Source organism: Durio zibethinus, chromosome 6 (genome assembly GCF_047325235.1).
Source record: "Durio zibethinus cultivar Kanyao isolate XHJ-2024 chromosome 6, ASM4732523v1, whole genome shotgun sequence".
Taxonomy (NCBI): Eukaryota; Viridiplantae; Streptophyta; class Magnoliopsida; order Malvales; family Malvaceae; genus Durio; species Durio zibethinus.
The window spans coordinates 9,856,654-9,874,813 of record NC_143167.1 but is presented as its reverse complement, the minus strand read 5'-3'; the positions used below and the strand labels follow the sequence as shown (position 1 = coordinate 9,874,813).

Genomic DNA, 18,160 nt, shown 5'->3' with positions numbered 1-18,160 from the left:
TTGTTTTCCCATAACCGTGGTTCAGTCTTGGTCGTTTTCACTAATTTGACTTTTGAAATCTTTGCACCATCTTTAGGGGTGTGCAATCGGTTAATTTGGTTAATTCGGTTTGAAAATATCAATAACCGAATTAACTGATTTTATTTTATCAATAACCGAACCGACCAACAAAATTTTAACTAACCGATTTAACCGAACCGATCAAAAATAGGTTCGATTCGATTAGTTCGGTTAAATAACCGAATTTTTCATCATTTTTTTTCTTATTTTGAATAATTATTTAGCTACAAATTTAATATAATAAAACTCAAATTAACATACCATTCAAACTAAATCACTAAAGAATTTAATAATTTCTACAATATTTTAGAAGAAAAAAGACAAATAAATACTCATTTAAACTTATTTAATCAAAATAAATTAAATAATAAGTTTTAAAAAGTATTACTTTAACATATATCAAATAACCAACAAAGCCATCAATACATAATAATTGTCATTTCAACACATAAACAAGTTTTCAATGATCAACAAGCCAACTTAAAAAAGCAAATCAAGAAAATATGCAACTCATAACTTTGGTGCAAAACATAAAAGACATTTTAAGTTTACAAATTGAGTTAACAACTCATACAAAATATAAAACAAGACAAGAACACTCCGAGTTGACAAATGGATATAAAAGTTCATAAAAAAACATAAAACAAGCTAATTAAAGGACATTCCAAGTTCTAACAGCATTCTTCATACATGAACCCCATAACTTTGGTGCACATCCTTCATTTTTTCCTAAAATGTTAAAGAGATTAAAACCTTAATTAGTTGTCAATGAATACAATAAATATTTTTTAAATGTAAATATTCATAGAAATTAATAATGAAATTACCTCAAAAGGTCCATGCACATTTGTTTTAATCAATTACTGGATCTAAGGCAATTTTTGACAAATCTAAAAATATATAAACAAAAAATAACAAAAGTAAGCTTTAAACAAATAAAAAAATAAAAAATAATAATCCTTAAAAAATAAATGATAGTATAAATAAAATATTACCTAAATCCATTTTGTCAAGCTGTATCAAATCATCTTCAGGTTGAAATGAATCAAGATTAGAATATCTACGTAACCAATCTTGAGCACAAATAAGGGCTTGCATAATTTTAGGAGTTAAAGAGCTCCTATATGCATCAAGCACACGACCACCAGTGCTAAAAGCAGATTCGGAAGCAACTGTGGATATAGGAATTGCTAACACATCACGAGCTAAATGGGAAAGGATAGGAAACCTATGGCTATTAAGTTTCCACCAAATTAAAACATCAAAGTCATCACTATCATCATCATCAGGCTCCTCACTCAAATATTTAGCCAATTCTGATTTATGTTCATCTTTGCCATGTTCAATCCTATACATCTTGTACTTGGACTTAAAGCTTTCCTTTTTTTTTGTTGTTCCATTTCCACTTTCATCATCGGTGGGCTATGACATTTGGCTCACTTGACTACTTTCACCAACTTGCTCAGACTGAGGTTCTAACATTCTTTTGTATTCATTAAATAAGTCCTCTATTGCTTGTTGTACTTTTTTAATCATCAATGAAGCTTCATCAGAAGAATACATTTTCATGAAGCAATATTCAACAAAAGGAAACTTTTTTGAAGGATCAAGAAGAGAAGCAATATAAACCAACATATTCATCTTCTCTATATTTCCCCAATACTTATCATATTTATCCTTCATTCTCTTTGCCATTACATTCAACTCAACATCAGGATTTAATTGCCATTCTTGCAAAGTGGAATAAACATCACATATATCATCAAGAAAAGTATTAGATGTGACGTAAGAAGTACCTGAAACTTTCACGGTGAGATCATAAAATTGTTGCAAGAAAAGGCAAAACTTCTTAACAATTGCCCAATCATTTTGATCGGGTACCCCATCTCCCATCAAAAGCTCACTTCTATAATAAGGATCAACATCATCAAATCATCAAATGCCCTTTCAAACTTTTGAGCTGCATCCAACATCAAATAAGTAGAATTCCATCTAGTGCTAACATCCAAACACAATAAACTTTTACTTTGAATATGTTCATTCACAATACACTCTTTAAACTTAGCTAACCTGGAAGGTGATTGTCTCACATATCTTATTGCCCCTCTAACACGAGCAATTGTTTCATTCATTTCTTTCAATCCATCACAAACAATAAGATTAACAATATGTGCAATGCATCTCAAATGAAGATATTTGCCTCCCAAAATACTAGTTCCAGCATTGTTAAATTTTTTCCTCAAATATGCAATTGCAACATCATTAGAACTAGCATTATCAACTGTAACAGTAAAAATCTTATCAATCCCCCAATCACGCAAACATTTTTCAACCGCCTTACCAATAGCTTCACCTTTGTGACTAGAAATGGGACAAAAATTTAATATCTTTTTGTTTAGTTTCCAATCTTTGTCTATGAAGTGAGCCGTAAGACACATATAATTGACCCTTTGTAATGAGGTCCATGTATCAGTGGTAAGAGATACTCTTGTAAAAGATGATTTCATAAATTGCTTCAAATGAGTCTTTTCATCAATATAAAGCTGATAGCAATCCTTAGCAACTGTCCATCGTGATGGTACACGAAATCTAGGACATGCAACTGACATGCAATGCCTAAATCCTTCCGACTCCACAAATCTAAATGGCAACTCATTCAGAATGATCATTTTAGCTACAGCTTTTCTAACAGCATCTTGATTAAATTTCCAAGTGCCTAAAGATTCTACTCCTCCTGACGGCAACACCAATTCTGTTTGAGAACCATCATCCCCACTAACACGAGGAACCTTTTTACAAGAATTCATGTGATTCTTTAAAGCAGTGGTTCCATTCTTTTTAGGATCAGCAAAAAATTCTCTGTCACAATAATTACACCTAGCTTTACGATTACCTTCCTCATTAACAAATTTAGTAAAGTGGTCCCATACCTCTGACCATGGCTTAGATGCTCGTCTCATCACTTTGGAATTTGCAGTTGCACTTTTTGTTACCTCATCATATGCAGGAAGTTGAGAGGCCAATTGTGTTTGATTAGTTGTAGAATCCAAAATCATATCATTCACTTCATTTGACATCTTCAAAAAAAAAAAAAGCAAGTGATCAAATTATATCCAAACAATAAAAAATAAATAATTAAATTATATTAAAATAATAAATAAAAATAAAATTATATTCAAATAATGAAAAAATAATAAAGTAATATTCACACAATTATTGAACACATTGGATATTCAAATAATGAAATAGTTTGTTAATCAAACTATATATTAGTTGCTTATTTTATCAACAAACAATGTAAGTGTCTAGCATAGTTTAGGCTAATTTATTTTAACTTTTAATTTAAGTATCTAGCATAATTTAGATTAATTAGTTGCTAGATCTAGTAAGAAAGTTTAAACTTAAAAGTGCTAGATCTCTGACAATAGATTTCTTTAAATTCTTTATTCCCAAATAGTTGTGTTTTAAATTTATTTCTCTATGTATACATCCAGTATTTACACACTCTACTTCAAGGTGTAAATCATTTAAACTATTTCTGTCTTTCGCTTGTGAGTTGTGGGACCATTCTTGAATCGTCTTAGTCCACATCATTACCATGTTGCCATACCATCAGTCATCCCTAAATTACCAAAAGAAAGCAACAAAATCTGTATTTATTAAAGCTGCATCTCATTTCATAACCAAATGATCTCATCAATCCTTTGATTTCATTTCTTCTCATTCATTCCAAGTGTGTTCTTCACACTTTCCACAGCACCCTGAGCCATGCCCTTCATTTGCTCTCCAGTCTGCAACAGTACAAATTCCTATTTCATTAGTTTCCTAACCAAAGCTCAAAATAACGTAAACTTTATCAATTGTCTATTTAATGTACCCTAAAATGAGGTATTATTATTATTGAAAAGCAAAAGAATTGATGAAAAGAAATGACAGATAAAGAAGAAACCTGTTGAAGGAAACCAGTAGTCTGCTGCAGGAAACTAGTAGTTTGTTGCAGGAAACCAGTAATCTGCTGCAGGAAACCAGCAGATGCAGGAAACCAGCAGTCTGCTTCAGGAAACCAGTAATCTGCTGCAGGAAACTAGCAGTCTGCTGCAGGAAACCAATAATCTGCTGCAGGAAACCAGCAGTCTGCTGCAGGAAATCAGTAATCTGCTGCAGGAAACCAGAAACTAGCAGTCTGCTGCAGGAAACCAATAATCTACTGCAGGAAACCAGAAACCAGTAATCTGCTGTAGGAAACCAGTAGTCTGCTGCTGTCTTTGCGGAGCAGACTCTTGAGCTGATTGAGTAGCATTTGTTGCCTTAGCTGCATTTGCAGTATCCTTATAATTACAGAGCTTGAATTCTACTTGGGGAATAAACTTAACTAAATCAGCAGATAAAATTCATCAATCTGAGAAAGGTGCGCTCCACCACACATTAATTGGTTTCCCCAGTCGGCCTCCATACTAGAAAATAGCATTTTCTTTTACTTTTTCTTGAGTCCACTGTCCACATCATTTTAGTCCGAATAGTTGTTGCTTTCTTTTGGTAATTTAGCAAAGCAAGTCGAAACTGGCAGAAACTGTTATTAAAAATCTTGCTCCCTTTATTTTTATAAGTTAAAGTGCTTTCTTCGACTAAAAAGAGTATTTCACAGCTTGCTATAGATACTGTAAATCCAACGTGGGGCATGGAAGGTTTTGAGTTTTGATCCTTTTGTTCCAAAACCTAGTCAATCAACTGTAGGAGTAAACAAGCCACTAAAAGTCCTAGACCTATTCCTTTCAGGCTAGAGATAGTGTCTATCGAATCACTCTAAACAAGTAAACAACAAAAGCTACTGAAAAATACCAGCAAAAAAAACATTATCGTGGGCACACCTTGGGGCTGAGGTTTGGCTGTTTGGGTTATGCTTTAGCTTAAAACATACAGGAAGAATACAGCTCTAAACATCATGCTAAAAGAAAAAATAAAGGTTATTAAGATTTAAAAACTTACGATGGCGTCTTGGGTAGATTGATCTCTACAACTGTGGATCTTGTGTAGCAAATTAAAGGGAGCAAGAGATTATGAGGCAAGTAGCCAAGCAAGAGAGTAAAAGGGAGGCAAAGATGCAAGAGATTGAAGGAGAGCAAACTGCAAAGGGCAGAGACACTGCAACAGAGGAAGAGCAAAGAGCAGAAAAAGGGAAACGGCTGGGTGGACTGGATGAGTTATAAAAAAGGTAAGTTAAATTTAGGTTTTTTTAAAGAGAATTTACATATTTACCCTTAGTTATTATAAGATCGGTTAATTCGGTTAATTCGGTTATCAATTTTAAAAACCGATAACCGACCGATTTAACTGATTTAACCGATTTTAAAATCGATTACAACCGAAAACCGATTAAACCGAACCGAAATGACCATATTTCATAATTTCGATCGGTTAAATCGGTTATAACCGATATATGCTCACCCCTATCAATGGTGATGGGCTTCTTGGCTAAAATACACTCTTGCTACGTGGATTCTTTCCGTTATCTAAAAATATTTTTATGGCAATAATTTATCAAATGAGTTTTAAAGGTTAATGGTTTTTTTAATTTGAAATAGTATTTTAAAAATGCTAATATCAAGAGTAGTATATAAATTATAATAAATATTTAATGTGATAATTAAATTTAAAAAATTTTTAATTTGATATTTAAATTATAAATTTATTAATTAATATGATAGTTAGAAGATTTTTTATTTGCAACTTATTATTATTTGCAACTAATCATTTTAAAAATAAGTACACTTTAATTAATATAAAATTTTTAATTCAAATATCAAATTAAAAAATTTTAAAATTTTAATATCATATTAAATATTTCATTATATTTTAAAAATCATTAATGATACCTTTTATAATTATATTCTTTCTATTTTTGTTACTATTAAAAAAATGATAATATCTTTTTCTAAGAAAAATTTATGATTAATTTAACTACTTAATGATTAACTTTCTCTTAATTTTTAAATGCATATAGCATTACTCGTTAAAATTTGTGTTCCCCAAACACTGTTCTTCCTTTACCCTCCCAATCTTTCTCACAAATGGACTAGCATTGGGTTCGAGAGATCAAAGAAATTATTGCCCTCATTCTAACAAAGCGATAGACACACAGCTCCACATATGAACCCCATTACAGATTCGAAGAGATTTAGGCTTATGTGGCAGGATAATATCATAATCGATAACCAAAAAAAATTTTTTTTTTCTTTATATATTGGCAGTATTATTTATTTTCATTTTTTTAAGTAAAAGGTTTAAAAGCATTATTTTATAAAAGAAGTTTGTTTTTAAATTGCAAGAGAAGCATTAGTTTTGGAAAATGAACCTTAACTTATCATACACGTGTTAACAGTTTTCAATGTTAGTTAATATATAAAAAAATAAAAAAATAAATTATAAAGTATTATAATTACTTCAATTGCAACTAATTTTCGAGATTAATTAATGTGTAATAAATTGTATGTTATTGTATGTGTGCTTTCTTTTCCCTGTTTTAGGTGACATCATTTTTTTACTTTAAAATCAATTAAAATTTACATGTACCAAAATTTTAATTTTTTTTATTTTAATTCATTATTTTTAAATAATTGAAAATTTTAATCATTTACTTTTTAAAAATAACTAGGTGAGTACTCGTGCAATATTGCAAGTCAAAAATTTTTGTTTTGTAATTTTGTTAACTAGTTTTTTATTATATAATTTATCTAATAAAAAAATAAAAGGCAAAAGATAACAAAACAAATGGGAGTTATACGTGGATACCTTCATTGACATATTTTTTTAGTAAAATTTATCTAATAAATAAATAAAAAGAAAGGAAAGAAAAAAGGAAAAACAAAAAATAAAAGTAAAAAACCTATTCACCTTTTATTTTGTAAAATTTAACCAGGTGGGAGGTTAAAAAAAAAAAAAAACATAGATCACATGTGAATACCTCAATTGATTTCATTTTCTCAAAAAATTTATCTAAAGAAATAAAAAAAACAAAAGAATTTGAAAAAAGCGAGAAAAAAGCTCATAAAAGTGCTATATGAACATCCTCAATGATATTAAATTATTAATTTTTAAATTAAAATATCAAATAATCACTTTATTAACAAAATACACACATATATCAAATTAAATTAATAATAAAATATATACTTTTATCATACCCCGAAAGGAGTCTAGATAGAGCTTCCTAAACAAACTTTTACCCAATCTTGCTTCTTTTAAGAAAACTCGAGCCATCCTAAGTTGATTTCGATTTAAAAAAAAAATTCATTTATTAGATGGGAATGGACTGAAACTCATTCGATATGGATTGTTTTGGCATTTTTATCAATTGACATATTTTGTTACAAAATTTATCTAATCAAAAAAATAAAGAAAGAAAAAAGAAAAATAACAAATTGAGGTGTCATGCAGACACCTCTATTGTTTTTTTTTCACAAATTAATTTAATTAAAAAGGCATAAAAAATATAAGAACAAAAAAGAGAAAAAAAAGAGTTTATTAAGATAATACATGGGCATCCCAATTAAGCTTAAAATATTAATATCTTTTATAGACATTTTACAGTTTAACCTTTTGAAAGAAGAACCAAAATAAAAGTCTTAAGTGGAAAAAGAACTAATATAGAGTCCCATGTGAGATAAAGGAAAGGGGTTCTTTTCTCAAAGGTCAAAAGGTAAGTGTTTTAGGATAGACTTCTACCTATCTTAAAAAAAAAAAAAAAAACCAAAATAAAGTCCAATGTGAACACTTATTTTGGCTTCCTTTGTTAAAAAACTTTTTTCATTAAGAAAACCAAAAGGAAAATAGAAGCCAAAATTGGATGCCATATGAACATCTTATTCAATTTTTTTTTTTACAAAATTACCTAATTTAAAAAGATTTAAAAATTAAAAAATATTTTTAATTAATAATATCAAATAAGTCTCACTATAAATCTTAAAAATATCATTTATTAAATATAAAGAGAAGAAAAAGGAAAAAAATAAAAAGATAAAAAAAAGAATAAAGGGAAAATAAGAAAAAAAAAGACAAAAAAAAAAGTTAAAGAGGGGTATAACGTGAAGACAAAAGTGTGTAAAATTTATATTTTTGATGCATACACCTAATTTCATTAGAGCACATTTTAGTCAATCATGATATTTTCAAAATCAAGACTCAATTCATATAATTTTTGTTTGGATTTATGAATATTTAAAATTTAAAATTGAGTTTTGAGCTAAAATGACAAAAATACCTTATGGTCAAACTTAGTCAAACTTCATCAAACTTGAATTAACCCCCAAAATTCCTGATTAAATAGGAATAATAAGGCTTAAGGTTAATAAAAGAATGATTTGGACACTTGAAAATCTTGTTGGATCTAAAAGATGAGTGAAATTACAAAAAAACCCTTTAAGGGCATTTTTGTTATTTAAGTTTTTTTAGGTCAGTTTTTTTGCAAAAACTCTAGATCATGCTTAAATATTATTTCATAAATTTTGATGTATTAAAAATCTTGATTGCACCTAAAAAAGAATAAAATTACTAAAATACCCTTTAAGTTTTGTTTTGGTAATTTAACCTTTTCGAAGTCAGTTTCTCGTGAAAAACTCCATGTCATATTTAAATATCATTTCACGAATTTTGATGCGTGAAAAATCTTGATGGCACCTCCAAAGAAGTAAAATTACTAAAATGCCCTTTAAGGGTATTTTTATAATTTGATTTTTTCGAGGTCGATTTTTCACGAAAAGCTTCAAATCATATTTAAATATTATTTCATGAATTTTGATCTAGTGCAAATCTTGATTGCACCTAAAATGGAATGAAATTATTAAAATGCCTTTAGGGGTATTTTCATAATTTAACTTTTTCGAGGTCGATTTTTCACAAAAGGCTCCAGATTATAATTAAATATAATTTTATGAATTTTGGTATATTAAAATCATGAAAATAAAAATAGGATCATAAGATTTTAGGAAAATCATGAAAAAGTTTATAAACACTAATGAGGGTAAAATGATATTTTCTCATTAAAACAACTACACTAAAAGCCAAGATGGGTCCTATATTTTTTTAGAGTCATTGATCTTAAAAAGTTTAAATCCTAGCGTCAAGATTGCATTCTTGGGTACCAAGATTGGGGGAAAATGAGAAAATCACTATAACTCTTATATGAAATTAATCCAATGGCTAGAAAAAGGAGTCTTGGTATTTAAATATATCATTTAGCGTTGGAATTTAGGATAGTGCAACTGGTAATGGCATAGAAACCAAATAAGAAAAGGGAAAAATTAGAAAAAATTGGAAAAGCCTAGAAAGCTAGTTTTCTTTTTCTCATTCATGCTTACATGCTTTTAGCATTCTCATAACATGTAGTCCTTTTTATTTTGATTCTCTTAGAGGTGAAACAACCCTTTTTATGGTTGATCTTCTCTCATAAACTCCTTTGTTTCACCATTTCATCACACCAATTTAATGGAAATGATGTAGATTGAAAATGGACAAAACTAGGAATGTGATGAAACTCATGGCTTATGGGCATTATGCCAAGGACAAGAATTTATTTTCATTCATTTGTGATTATGATTGTTCCCTTTATGTGTTTTTGTTAAGTTTTTGGGGGTGAAATATTTTGTGTTTTCTTGTTTTATGAGTTGTTTATTACATGTTTGGTACAATAAAAATAGTTTCCTTTAATTTTATAATTAAAAAAAAGCTTACTAAGTGCTTGACAAATGTTTTTTGTGATGAAAGGTGGATAGCTATCTTGGTTTTCTAAGTGCTTGTGTTTTGATGAATGGTTGGTTTCTTTGGTGGGAAAGTTATACAAGATTCATGAAGATAGCCTTGTGAAAGCATTTGGCTTAGATGGCTCCATGCTTGGTTAAGAGCTTCCCATCTCGTCCTATGGTCTAATGCTTTGTTTTCAAACTGGGTGTTAATGATTAGTTATGTTTACTAGGTGATTGAAAATTTCAAAGCTAGAAAGTATTTTTGGTGTTATTTAGGTGTTTGTTGAAATAAAAATGCAAAATTTCATGACTTTATCAAGTGTTTGTGAATTTGCCTTAGTCATTTAATTGCATGGTAGCTAGTATCTTGCATCATTTGCATTTTAATTAAATATCATGTGCGTTAATCATGTATTGTTTGTATAGGCATTAAAACCCTAAATAAATTTCAAAACCATGAATTTTTGGCTTGCTTCGAAAGTCTGCCTTAAACCATAAAATTCTAAAACCCTAAACTTTGAAATCCTAAACTCTAAACCCTAAAATCTTAAATCTTAATATCCTAAACCTTAAACCTTAAAAACCTAAATCTTAAAACCATAAACCTTAAAACAAACCCTAAAGCCTAAACTAAAACCTAAACCATGAACCTAGCCTATAACCCTAAATTTAATGTAAACCTTAAAACCTAACCTAACTCCTAAACCAAACCCCAAACCATTCTTAAACCCTAAATCCAACTCGAAACCTTAAATGGTCTAGACCTTGAAACCAATGAAATCCCATAACCTTGATCCCAATCCAAACACCCATCCCAAACTCATAGGATTTGTATGAAAATCTCATATGAAATAATTTTTTCCTTAATGCATCATAGAGGATGAAGTACTTAGGAAATTTTATTTTATTAAGTTTTTCATATGATTCCTTAACAAAAATTAATAATAAGATTAAACAAAAGAAAAGAAACAAAAACAAGATCGTAAGTATAAATAATTGCATCTAAACTCTACCTAGAGGTTGGAGACTTTGGGTAGTCATTTTATATTTAAGGATCAAATTTCAAAATCGCACCTCATCATCATGCATAACATCTTTTTGCATATATTTAATTTTAGATTGTTGCTTGCTCATTTCCCATGCTTTTGTCTTTTGATTATCACAACTTATTTAATTGCATCATCATTATTTTTTTTGCATAAAATGTTTTTTATGGAAAATATTATTAAAAAATATAGATTTTGAAATAAAAATAAAATAGCATTTCAAGGAAAATAATTTTTTGTATTTTGCCTAGAGGTTGGAGAATCCCCAACAATTATCATATACAAATAATGTTATTTTTATTTTAAAGGAATGTTGTGGTGGATTTTAGGCTGAAAGAGTTACCTTTAAATTCTTCTTAGATGTTGGAGAATTTTAAGGTAATTATTTAACTTAAATATTTTCGTAACATTTCTAAATAAGATTTTTATCAAATAAAATTGGTTCTTTTTAAAGTGAAGGGAATTATCATCAAATTTTAAATTAAAATCATTTTTATCCAATACTAAAATAAAATGCATGACTAATTGGTACTGTTTTAAATGGTCGTTGTGGAGGTGTTATTATTTCCCCATGTATTATCATACTCCTAAAATCAAGCTCTATTTCAAGAACCAAAAATTTTTTATTGATAAACTTTAAACCATGTTTTTTTAGTTTTATTAAAAAGAAAACCTTTTTAGGTGGCTAATTACACCTAATAAAAAAAATTGGTTGCGACTCTAGGGTTTTTTCAATTTACAAATTTTTACATCTGTGGATGGGTTTACAGACTCTCACGTTGCGACAGCTTGGTAACTCCACTAAAGGCACTTTTTTTTTTAGATTTAGACAAAAAATTAATCATGTGTGATATGAAGTTTTGGATTTAATGGTTTTTAGTTAATTTTTAATTTTAATTCCTTCTACTTTAATCTTTTTGTAAAAATAAAGCATCCATACTTTAATTTTGTCATTTGTTGTGTTATTGAAACTTATTCACTATTTTCACTCACTTCGTAATATTTACTTGCAGGCATCAGCTCTAGGCCTGGACTCTATCCTTTTTAGGAAGAAATAAAGTAGGTATGCTCTCGTAAGGTGATAACCTCTGCATTTGCTAACGAAACACTCTCACTCAGATTGAACCATTTCCTTTCATAATTGTAATAGGTAAGGATCAGAGTGCCTTACTAGTTTATAATGAATGATAATGTAAGGAATAATATGGGAACCTTTAGATGTATAAATCCTAACCTAGCATATTGTGAACCTAATGAGCCAACCTAAGGTAAGGCCTTATAGACCTTTTTCATAGAAATTACCTAAATTAGGACATATAAGGAATACTCTTATACAACTTGTATTTAAAAGGTAATAATAATGTAAATTTTTTAAATAAATATATATATATAAGAATAAAATTCTTCCAATAAAATTTTCTTTTGAGATACTATTTGATTTGTCTAGTGTTTGTCTGAGAATTACATCTTAAAAAAAATGTTCTTTTTGTATTTTCCAATAAAAAGTAAAAACCACAAAAGAAAAAATTTAAAGTGAAAAGAGAAAGGCATTTTCTTAATTTCTTTCTTAGCCAAATAAAAGGCAAAAGTGTGAAAAAGAAAAAAATCTTTAAGTTAGAAAAGATTTAAGAGAAAAGATTTAAGATATGTAAGGATTTTATTGTCTTTTTTTTATTCAATAATTGCATTTTGCATTCATCGTTAATATGTTTTTTATATTTTGGGTCATGTGTATAAGAAATTCCATTTTGTAGACATATTTGCATCATTATCATACCAATGTATTTATAAACATGCTTTGTGTGTTATACAAGTTAGGAATTATTTTATGGCATTCATTCAATAAGAGTAATAACAAAGACTTTTTAGTTTGACCTCTGAAATAAAATATCTATCTTAGTGGGTATCAAAAGGGTGAAAATGGGAATTAACTAGAAGAAAGGATTAGTGTATTAGAACTATAACAAAAGGAATTTGGGCACGAGTTTCAAGAGATAAAATAATAAATAACCTAGTTGTTAGAAATGGTTAAAGGTTATGGTAGTGTCATAACATTTTGGTTAGGAGAACCTACTTGTTAGACATAAAAAACATGGAGTCACCACCAATCTTTTTTTATCTAAGTGTGATTGGTTACTTATGTGAATTTATCCTTTTTAAGGTTGTCCCAAGTGTAAACTAGAAGTCCCTAAAAGAATAGATTCTAGTCTACATCATTAGAACTAAGGTTCGAGAGTCGATTTTGTGTAAAGAAGGTATATGATTTAAGCCTTATCAAAAATGGTTTTGTCATGTAAATTATCAATTTCAATCCTTTTATTTATTTACAAAATATGGTGATGCAAAAATTCTTTCAAAAATATCAAGCAATCATGCAATAAATATTAAATCATACCATGTAATAAATCATGCAATAATATAAAACTATATCATGCAATAAATAAAATCATATCATGCAATAAATCATGCAATAATATAATAGCCTACCATGCAATAAATCATACAATAATATAAAATCATGCCGTACAAAAATTATCATACAATAATATTAATGATCTTGCAATAATATAATACCATAAAAATCATTCATGCAAATATATATAATCATGCAATCAAATATAATCACACAAATAAATATATTAATAATCAGGTAATTAAATATATTAATAATCAAGAAATCATACAAATAAACATATTAATAATCAAGCAATTAAATATATTAATAATCATGCAATCAAAGAAAATATAATCATAAAAATAAATATATTAATAATCATGCAATCAAATTAAATATAATCATACAATAAATATGTTAATAATCATGCAAATATATTAATAAATCATATAAATAAATATATTAATCATGTAAATAAATATATTAATAACATACAATCCACACATAAATATATTAGGTAATCGTGCAAATAAATATATCAATAATCATGCAAATGTATATATTAGGCAAATAAATTATCATGCAAATATAATATTAGTCATGCAAATTCATGCAAATATAAATACCATGCAATAAATATTAAAATAAGAATAAGCAATTCAATATTATAAAAGTTATGAAAAAATCATTAAAAAAAATGAAAGCAAACATTAACTCAATGGATCATGAGTTCCAATAACTTTTCATTTTTCAAAAACTGATGCTTCTTACTATAAATCTTAGCATTTCTTCTAAAAACTCTGATTGAATCTTTTTCCAGTTTTTTTGCTTGGTTATTTCTTCCTTGTTGATTCAAAACTTTACTCTAATTTTCTCCCTTTCAATGACCTCTATTTGATTTTGAAATAAATTGCAGTGAAGCCTTTCTTTTGATCAAAGTTCAAGGTTCTCATATAAGGATTGAAATCCCAATTCAATTAAAAAAATTGTAATTTCACCATATCTAGAAAAAATCTCCAAGATTCAATTTCTATAATATTCTTTTTTTCCAATGAATCAATGTTCAAAAGTTTCATAGGTATCTAATCAATAAATTTCAGAATCCAAAATTGAATCCAAGACCAAATCTGAAAGTGAATCTAAGATTTCCTACCAGTTTCCAAATCCCACATTTTTCTTTTTTCTTTTTTTGTTACCAATTGACTTTGACACTTTTGATTGAAAAAATAAAAATTAAACAAAAACTTAAACTAAAAAATTAATATACAAATAAATTTTAGGGTTTATTCTTTGAGCCTAAAATTTACTTTTTCAATTAAGGCCCAATTGCATAATCAAATCAAAATTTGAAACCCAATGAATTTAAAAAAACCTCTTGACAAAATGAAATGTCTATAGTTATCCCTTTTTATGCATTTTTTGTGAAACATGGATGGGACTTTTGTTTAAAGAGGATCTTCAAGTGATAGGTTATACATTTTTTCTATTTGAAAAATATTTTTATGTTGATATGAAATTATCTGTTGAACTTAAATATATGAATAATGGTTTGTCTTTCATTCTTACTTCTTTGCCAATTTTTATACTTTTCACTAAAGAGCTTTGTCATTTGTGCATTCATTTATTCATTTATTCATCCATTTATGTATCTATATAATGCAATTCATGTGTGCTCCAAAATAAGGAATTTATTAAAAAATAATTCCTACAATTTCTTTTAAAGATCAGGAGAATATTTGATTTGAAAGGAGAGATGGAGAAGATTATCGAGGGACTTTGTGCTTAAAGAAATGATCAACCTAAAAGACTTAGCTTAGGACCCATAAGAAAGGAGTTAAGGAATCTAAATAAACAGAAAGGTATAATTTCTTAGAATAAAGAGTTCAAATTATTGAAGGTAAAGATGAACTGTTGATGCAAAAAAATATCAACTAGTTTCAAATGTTGTTATTCCATCCAAATTCAAGGTTTCGACATTTGAAAAGTATAATGGAACTGGATGTCCTAAGATACATTTGTTTCAATACTATCACAAAATGGTTGGGTATGTTGGTGATGAAAAGCTACTTATTTATGTTTTTTTAAGAAAGTTTGATTGAGGCAGTAGCCAATAGGTATTATAGTTTGAAGAGTAGTTAAATTCATACTTAGAGGGATTTATTGTGGGTATTCTTGAAGCAATATCAGTATATGTTAGAGTTGGCTCCAAATCGATTAACCCTTCAAAATATGAGAAAGAGCCCTAATGAAAGCTACATAGAATATGTTGTTAGATGGAAGTAGATGGCATAACAAATACGACCATCTCTTACTAATAAGGAACTAAATTCTTTGTTTATGGATACCTTTCTTTCTTCTTATTATGATAAGTTGGTTAGCAATACTTCATCAAAGTTCGTAAATTTGTTATTTGTTGTGGGCAGAATTGAGAATGGGATAAAAAAAGAAAGAATTATAGATGCTAGTGATGAAAGAAGGGGAGATATTTTTGTTGAGCAAGCACATGAAACAATTATTGAATGGTGAAGCGAAAAAAGCCTTCACATGATACAAAAAGACCCTATAAATGCTCATTTTCAGTGGTCACCATATTGTTCCCAACCAATATTTAGGGTTGAAGATTTTTTTTAATCACTTCATCTATGTACTCTAATTCATTTGGCACAAACATTCACAAAACAAATGATCAACCCAAGCCATTCATGAAATTGTAAGAGAAAAAAAGCCAAGATGTATCATTCACTTATAATGTCTTATGTCGAGCTTTTCCCCTTACTGTCAAGAATCGTATGATCTCTATTATTTCTACAATACCTAAAAAACCTCTGTACCTAAAGTGGTTAATCTTAATGTTAAGTGTGAGTTTTATAATAGGGTCAAAAGACATTCTATAGAAAATTGTACCACTTTCAAAGATATAGTTCAAGCTTTAGTTAGTGCAAATCCCATAAAATTTAAAGAATTAATTAGTGATTTTGATGATTGATAGTAGGTGAGTTACGGGTCAATGATGCGAAAATTGAATTGTCAAATGGCAAACCTTTGTTTGTAAGTTTAAGGGTCATCTCGAGAATATTATTAAAAATATGAATTTTTGGGTCATGTTTGATTGCTGCATTACATGAATAGATCTTATGCATCAGGAGTGTTCCATGAATTTATATCATCATTTGATATTTTCAATTTTTGTTAAATTTTAGACTTGTAAGTGGTAAAAAGGGAAAAGTGTTAGATTTGAATAAAGCCCTACATAGTCAAGTCCCAAGGCTAAAAAAAAGTACTCTGAAAGAAGTGAAAAAAAAGACAAAGGACAAAAAAATGAAAAAAATTTTTTTGAGTCTAGTGTGAGTTGGTGATCACTATTAGGGATTTTTTGAATACCTAAACTCTTTTTCTTATGCCTTTCAAATGATTTCACTCAACAGCCATGACCTTTTAAACGCCATAAAGTTAAATTTGTGAACCTTACTTTCACCTAATAACATTATGATATCAACAGGTGATATTCTTTTTCAAAGCAATGAATAATGAAACATCTAATTTAAAAAGGAAGAAAGAAATTAGGATTCCTAAAAGATTAGGCAAATATGACATTTTTCATAAGAATTTAGATGTGATACTTTTATGTGCCAATATTATGTTGTAATTCCAAAATTGTTGAAATCAAAACCAACCTAAGTCCTATAAAAAAACCATAGATTTATCAACTTTTTTAGCTATTTATCCTAAAATTAGCCTGGCTCATGTGTCCTGGGGGCATATTGATAAAAAAAAAAGATTTCATTGCCCTTAAGATAACATAAGTTATGATTAACCCTTTTGTTTTCTTTTTGTGGAGTAACTTAGATCATCTGATACCTTAAACGAGTTTATTCCACATGGTTCTTTCCTTGTTCATTCACATGACCCTTTTCATATAACAACTTTCATTAAGAATGGTTTGTTAAAATGAGGCATCTTTCATGAAATGTATTATTGGTAAAATGAATTTAGGAATGAGTTATGGGAAGCATGTCAAAAAAAGAAAAATAAAGAAATGAAAAGAAAAGAAAAATGGTTATGACACCATGCACTTAAGAAATTTGAACAAATTCCAATAAAGTTCTAACAAATTCAAAGTGTTGGAAAAGAGACAAAGAAAAAAAGCCCAAAATAGAAAATTGAAATGTTTATACTTGAAATGACAAATAGACATCTTTCATTATCTTTTCACAAATGTAAAAATTTATCCTTTATTACTTTTTTAAGCCTGATTGAATTCTTTCAAAATAAACTTTAACTAAGGATCACCCTTCACTCTGAGGGGTAAAAAGGAACACATTTAAGAGTTAAGAATGGGGATGCCCGAATGGATTCTCGTATATTGGGGCAAAAGCTCAATATAAAAGTTCACAATAAGTTTTAAATCCACTTAGTGATAGAATGCAAAAGAAAAAAAAAATGAAAGGAAAGTAAAAAGAAAAAAATAAATGGGTGGAAAGCAAAAAGGAATAGACCTCAGAATGTATCCTTTGAACAAAAAAATGATCATTGGTTTTAAATACCATTAAATTCTTATTTTGAGCCTTTCTATCCTTTTCTTTGACAAGCCCGAACCTTAACTTACATTACAACCTTTAAAAAGTCAATATTAGATCAAGCATGAAAGCTTAAAATTGAAGAGTTTCTCTTGAAAAAATGACCATAAATCTTTTAAGTCCTCATTTATTACATAATTTCCTGTTTGGATCATTAACCCTTTTCAAAAAAATTATTTTGCTCTTTTAGATTATTTTGAATTTTTTTAAGAGCATGTTGTGTTAATAAAAAAATAAAAAAAAAGAGAAAAAAATAAAAATAAAAGTGGCTCTATGATAAAAACCCTAAAATGGGTAATCTAGAGTAAACCTTGAAGGTGACTTCTAATGCTAAATGTGGTAGAT

General features: G+C 28.3%; 1 pseudogene; it reads right to left on the bottom strand.

The window, feature by feature from the left end:
* Positions 1-912: 912 nt before the first annotated feature.
* LOC149518416 (zinc finger BED domain-containing protein RICESLEEPER 2-like) lies at positions 913-3,137 on the bottom strand (annotated as a pseudogene).
* Between the last annotated feature and the right edge of the window lie 15,023 nt (positions 3,138-18,160).